We start from the raw sequence: 6,193 nt of genomic DNA, 5'->3' as shown, positions 1-6,193 counted from the left end.
GATTCCATGATTCTATGATTCTATGATCTTTTTGACACTGAGCTACATAGCCTCACAGACATCCATTTTTAGAGAGGAAAAGAACTATTCTCCTATCCTGTAAGAGGTGCAGAACTGTCGCTAAATTCAGGAACACAGTAAGGAAGGTGAAGGAGGGCTAAAACTGGCATGAAGGCAAAAAGTCACATTGGAAACCAGGGGAAACATTTTGCAGTTGGCTAGGGTTCCACATGTACCTCCTTACCTTGTTGATGTTTACAAGCAGCACAACACTGCCTTCTCCAGGTTGAAGCTTCACACTGAATGTTTTCTGCGTTTGCAATTTGGGAATGTGCACAGTCACAATACCTGCAATTGGCTTGGAGCTGACTACATCAAAAATAGACTCAATTTCAAGACTCCACTGCTGAGCACTCTTTACTAAGTGAAGGAGAAGAAAAAAATGAGAATTTAGGAATTGTGTTTATATACTTACTAGTTAACATGATCTCTTGTCAAAAAAACAATTTCAGATTAAATTTAACCCTTTTCAGGCCTTGTTTGAATCAGGCCTACAAGGTTAATCTTCTTGTTTAGTGCATTTGATATCTGTGTTTACATCTGCTGACCCAGAAGAGAACTACGCAATATGATTTATAACTCTCTCTTTTTTCATTTGAAAGCCATCCAGGGGTTTTCCAGAGTTCTGTACAAAAGTCAGAGACCATGACACCAGTCACTTCATAAGGGAGGATTTTTTCCCAACAGCTCACATAGACATTGTATTTGCTTTTAGTCAGCACTCATATGAACATGGTACTCTTTGGGAAAGATCGTAATCACAAGGCAGTACAATCACTTTTGTCAATGAAACAAAAACTGTATTAACAGAAAACGAGCTGAATTCATCCCAGAGTCACTAGACAAAATGAATGGAGTTATGCTGGGGATGAATTGGGCCCGTTGTGTCTAGACTTGATGGGCTGTATTTTTATGTCCCTTCTGCCATCAAAGGGTGGTAGAGGAAACAAGTTAATGACTTCTCTGAGATCTCTCTACAGTTACCTCAGGCAGTCCTCTCCTTTTACAGATCTCACTGAATAAGGCAAGCCAGGGTCAAGAGTACTCAAGATTAATGTGTAAATTTCTCATTAACTTCAGCAACTAAAAACATAGCCTGGTTAATCCTATACTTCAAATATTACAGATGAGCATCTATCTAAGCAAAAGCAAATAAAACAGAAAACAAGGAAAACTAGAACAAAGACACATTTTGTATATACAAACTACTAATCACTTACTTTCTCTTTTCATGTATACATTCTAGCTCTCCTTCCTCCAGGAGAGAAAGAGAGCTCCCTCCAAAAGGAAAGAGTAACATTCAGCCCTGATGTGATTTTCACTGTCTTTTGTAGAATGAAAAGCAATGAATATGTTCCTAAGTTTATATTACACCAAACATCACTTGGGGAAGACCAGTTTTCAGAAATGTTGAAGGGGTCAAAAAACACCCACCCTGCAAGTGTTAGCCATTATAGACAGTTTCCCCCCCCCTCCAAGGGCATACAGAAATTCCAGACTACTCCTTAACTGCATTAATTGTGGGGTCTAGGCAGAGAAATCAAGAACAATGAATCTTTTACAGACGCAGTGGTCAAAAGGCTATGACACCAAATCTGATTAGCAATGTAACTTCACAGGCAGCTTAAATTCAAATTGTTAATTTACTCTTTATTTTTCAAATGTTATTATGTTTGAACAATAATAAGCCCTGGCTCTGGTTCCAAACCACTCTGCTGAATGAAAGAGGCTTGCTCTGTCCCCTTACCCAGAGAGCAAGACTTTACCTACCAGAAGGTGGAGTTGTGGGAATGTGGGAGGGACCAGGAAAGATTTTTACTGTATCTAAATTTTAGAGAGCCCACAGAGTCTGTGCAGGGGCTTTCCATGGAAATTCCAGTCACGTTAATTCTAGCTAAGACCTGCAGCTATTTCAGGAAGCTTTAAAAGCAGCCAGGGAGTGACGTCTTCCTCTTTTATTCATACACAACAACTCTTTTCCCAAGGGCTGAAATTCAACCCAGTGCAGAGGACTCACATGCTAGCCTTTACTCCACTGAAGACTGGGCTCAACAGGCAGTGAAAAAAGCATGCGGGTGGTCTGCAATGGGGCCTATTACCATTTACAGAAGTTTCAACAGAAAATCAACTACTTTTGCTCAGCTGCAATATCTTCAGGACAAAGGAGAGGAAAATCAAAGACCACGTCAAAGAAGGAAAACAGGTAGTTTTTTTTTAGAGGCTATCCTCTCAAATTGCAGCCTTCACAAATTATCCTTGCACAGCACAACTGCTCTTCTCTCTCAACTTCACGTTGTTTCCTGAAAATTCATCACTGTTGGAACTCTGCTCACTGTGCATTTGTCTTCCCAACACAAAGCTAAATTCCCATAGCAGCTTTGCCTTTGTTTTAAATGGAGATGAGACAAAAGTGAGACATATTTATTTGTCAGTTTTGGTGAAAACACATGTCAATAAAAAATATTTTTTTTCAAAATAGGAAAACAGGGGCTAACCTCAGCTATACTACGTATGTTTCTGCAGTAACTCGGGGTTCTTCAAGCCAAGAAAGACACTGACATTTTTAATCACTACTGTTTGTACTGAAGTACTGTTTCAACACCTAAAAGGTGTGCTGTAGTTAGAACTGCACACAAAGCCATAATAAAACAATAGAACCTTTCCTAAACGAACAGGTAATTGAGCTTAACAATAAAATGGTTTGTATTCCAAAGGTGAAATAACAATAAAAAGTAGTACCATGACTTACCAAAGGAAGAAGTCAAAGAAAAGTAAATCAGGTGATAATGGTTATAGGCCTCAATCCTAACATCTTTCCAGATTCCTTGAGTGGGAAAAGAAGGACCCCAGTCCCAACTAAATGAACACTGCTCCTAGAATATAGAATGATTGTGTTACAATTGCCTACTTTTCACACAGACATTGATGCTGTGTCAGAAATAAAAAAATATTTGCTCTCTAGAAATAAAATATTTCTATGCACTGAAAGAAATCTTCCAATTTCCATAAACTCAGAAGAGCCTACACTATTTTTTCTCTTATTTCTTGCCCAGAACTCTGCTGCTGCTGCCTATATTACATAAAAAATGCAATTTTGTATTAAACATCAATGTATAGCAAAATGTTATATTAATGAGAGAGCAAAACACCACCTAGCCCACCACCTAAAAAAAAAAAAAAAGAAACAGTAAAGATCAAACAACCAAGCCAGCAGGTTTCTCTCAATTCAGCTCTGAATTATCTTAGTTTGTAATGTCAGTATTTAATTGTATACCTAAAAGACAAAGCAAGCAGAAAACTGATGGTTACAAATGTTAAACTATTCTAAAAGAACAATACCAAATTAAAAATCAAGGGTATATCTGAAATACTTCATCCCCTATTTTTTGTTGTAACACCACAGATTAGTACAAGGAAAGAGACGTGTACATCTGGTGCATTTGTGTAGTTCAGTCATGTTCACTGCTTCTCGCCCTTTTATGGTTCTCTTATACAAACACAAAGGGAACAAAAACATGGTTGAGAAATAGCTTAGTTCTGGTCCCAACATCAGAGTAACTGTCAGAATTATAAAATGCTGGTCAGGCAGAGAAGTACCTACACTGCTTTCCATTTATCTGTTTTCAAACCTGGCAAGACCTCTAGTTAACGAATCCCTTGAAGACATCAATTCAGCTCCCCTCCAAGTTTCACACAGCCCTGGCCCCCAAAGCAAACACAATAGATCTCCTTAAAGTCTTGTACAGTGACCTAGAGTTCTAAATTTAGAGACTAGTAACGTACAGCTGGCATACTAATTTTGGCAAAACACATTGCACAAGTCTGGCCTATCCCTTGCACGGCTGGAGTCAGCCTGCCTGCCTATCAAGTTGCAAAAGAGCTTTCCAGGAAGCAAGCACTGTACCTATTTCAAGTGTAAAAAAACAGGGGCAACATATTCTTAGAAAACAAGTCAGATTGAAAGTAATTTTGCCTTTATAAAAAATAAACAAATGAATCACTCACAGACTGTCAAGTTTCACTATAAATATTGCAAAGACTGCTACCAGAAACAGTATGTCATACGAGCAATATGCTTATGTCACTGAAGTACGTTACCAGTGAAAGGCTTGTGTTTTGCCACAAATTCCTGTTACGATTTAGGTAGGTTTACTGCACTTAATACTGAACCTCAAGCACGTAAACAGCTCTCTGTTACCATAAGATGGTAAGCAGCCAGCTTACTTTAGCAATGTCCTAGTATGTTTACTTGTAAAGGTGACATCGCTGCTGTTGTTGTCATACACTTGGAACTGAAAATGTTTTTGGAAATGTCTGGAGCAGCTTCCAACCACAGTCAAACTACTCATTTGAGGAAAAGCACTAGGGTACTTTCTTACAAATGTAAAGGTATAGTTCAACAAAGCATGAAATCATTCCTGGCCATTTTTGCTCTACAAATAAGACTAGAGCTGTTTAAGAGCCTTCTTCCCTGCGTTGATTTCTAAGAAACACAGTGGGTTCAGAAAAATTAATCAACTTTCTAAAATGTTGTGAAAATAAAAGTAGCCACAAGTAGCAATAAAGACAACATCTTAATCCTGAAGGATCTTCCCAGGACAACATGGAGTCCATCCTTCCCTTAACAAATTTTAAGGGAAATTACATCCAGGTTTACATTAACAGGATTATAGTAATTTTTTTGAGGAGGCTCTAAAAGGACTTTATTAAAAATATTAAAAATAAAATTAACAAGAAAGGCATTTAAGTGGAGACAAACATGCAAAAACACCCAAAAAGAGAAATTCCAAAATAAGATCACCTAGCCACTGTCTCTAGCTGCTGCACAGCTATCAGAAATACATGAGATGCTGCTCAAGTGATAGTCTGCCTTGACTGAGTTTTAACAGCAATGAAGCCATGCCTTAAATCAGAGTTTCAGAACTTCATTCATTGCATATCACACAGTTGTTTTCACTAAATATGTACTTATAAGTCACACTTCACAACACCATAATGAGATGAGATCAGGTCCTCTGTTAGATAACACTTCTTGGGACATGCCAGAGCTGCCCAGTATAAATAGCACAGCACGTGAGCAATAGCAAACACTCACAAAGCCGCTTGGCTGGGATTTTTACAGCCTTGGCAATATACACTGTTATTTGCAGCAGTGAACTCTATTGTCAGCATACATTGCTAAACCCACCCAGTGGATCAAAAATATAATTATTACATATTTTCCAATGCTATCCTGCTCTCTTAGCAGCAAGTCTCCTTGCTGACTCCTTAATGAAGACAGCCTTTTAAATATTCTTATCACCTAGATACGAAGCCTGGCCTTCTTATGCCCTTATGCCTTTTGTATTATTGACATGCTAGACTACAGATATATGGGGGGCACAGGGGAAGGAAACTGCAATGAAAAATATGCCCTACTTATAAAATGACATTGCAGGTTTCAGAATACATCTGTAAGGACAGCACGTGGCGCATTCATCTTTCCAAGCCTGAAGCCAGAGACAGACAATTCTGTCCCTACCTTTCTGATGAAATTAGCATGGCACTCTCCTTTCTGCACAGGTGGAGGGCACGCCGGGGGGATGCTGTATGCTTTGTGACATCTGCTCTGCTCTGCTGCATATGAAATGGCTGATAAGAAACTAACTTTGACAAAATTGACCTCCTTGATCACACGGGTAATATCAAAGCTCTAGGGCAAGAAAACAGAACAAAATCATTACAGCGCTGACATTTATTTATGAGATTTATAATCACCATTACATGGGGATATTAATACCATACATATATTATTCAAAGGCATTTGAACTACATTCTCAACAGGCTCTGGTTTTGAAGGAAAATAAAAACTACTTCTTAAGCTGAAAAAAGTAAACACACGGTATCATTCAAGATACAAGGAAATGTTTCAGGGCAAACCACTTTTCCCATACTTGAGCCCTCACTGCAGGCTGCAGGGCTCTGCATACAGAAGTGCTTAAAGGATAAGGACGGCAAGAGAATCTTGACCCTCCTTCCTTATTGAGAACACGTCTGCATCTTTAGAAAGACACCTTATTCCAACTCAGAAAGCTGGTCTATACAGGAGTCCTTCCAACTCATGCTGTGCTGGCAGCTCACCTACCACAAAGCA

The 6,193-nt window shown here is 38.7% G+C and overlaps 1 long non-coding RNA gene across 1 annotated transcript; it reads right to left on the bottom strand.

Moving 5' to 3' along the window:
• Window positions 1–244: 244 nt before the first annotated feature.
• Window positions 245–5,638, bottom strand: LOC104468376. The gene is made up of 3 exons (XR_727621.1): window positions 5,582–5,638; window positions 2,810–2,933; window positions 245–420 (listed from the first exon to the last, which is right to left on the bottom strand). It is a non-coding gene; the product is annotated as an uncharacterized LOC104468376 (long non-coding RNA).
• Between the last annotated feature and the right edge of the window lie 555 nt (window positions 5,639–6,193).

Source organism: Pterocles gutturalis, unplaced genomic scaffold, assembly GCF_000699245.1.
Source record: "Pterocles gutturalis isolate BGI_N339 unplaced genomic scaffold, ASM69924v1 scaffold35499, whole genome shotgun sequence".
In the NCBI taxonomy this organism is placed as follows: domain Eukaryota; kingdom Metazoa; phylum Chordata; class Aves; order Pterocliformes; family Pteroclidae; genus Pterocles; species Pterocles gutturalis.
This window is presented reverse-complemented; position numbering and strand designations above follow the sequence as displayed.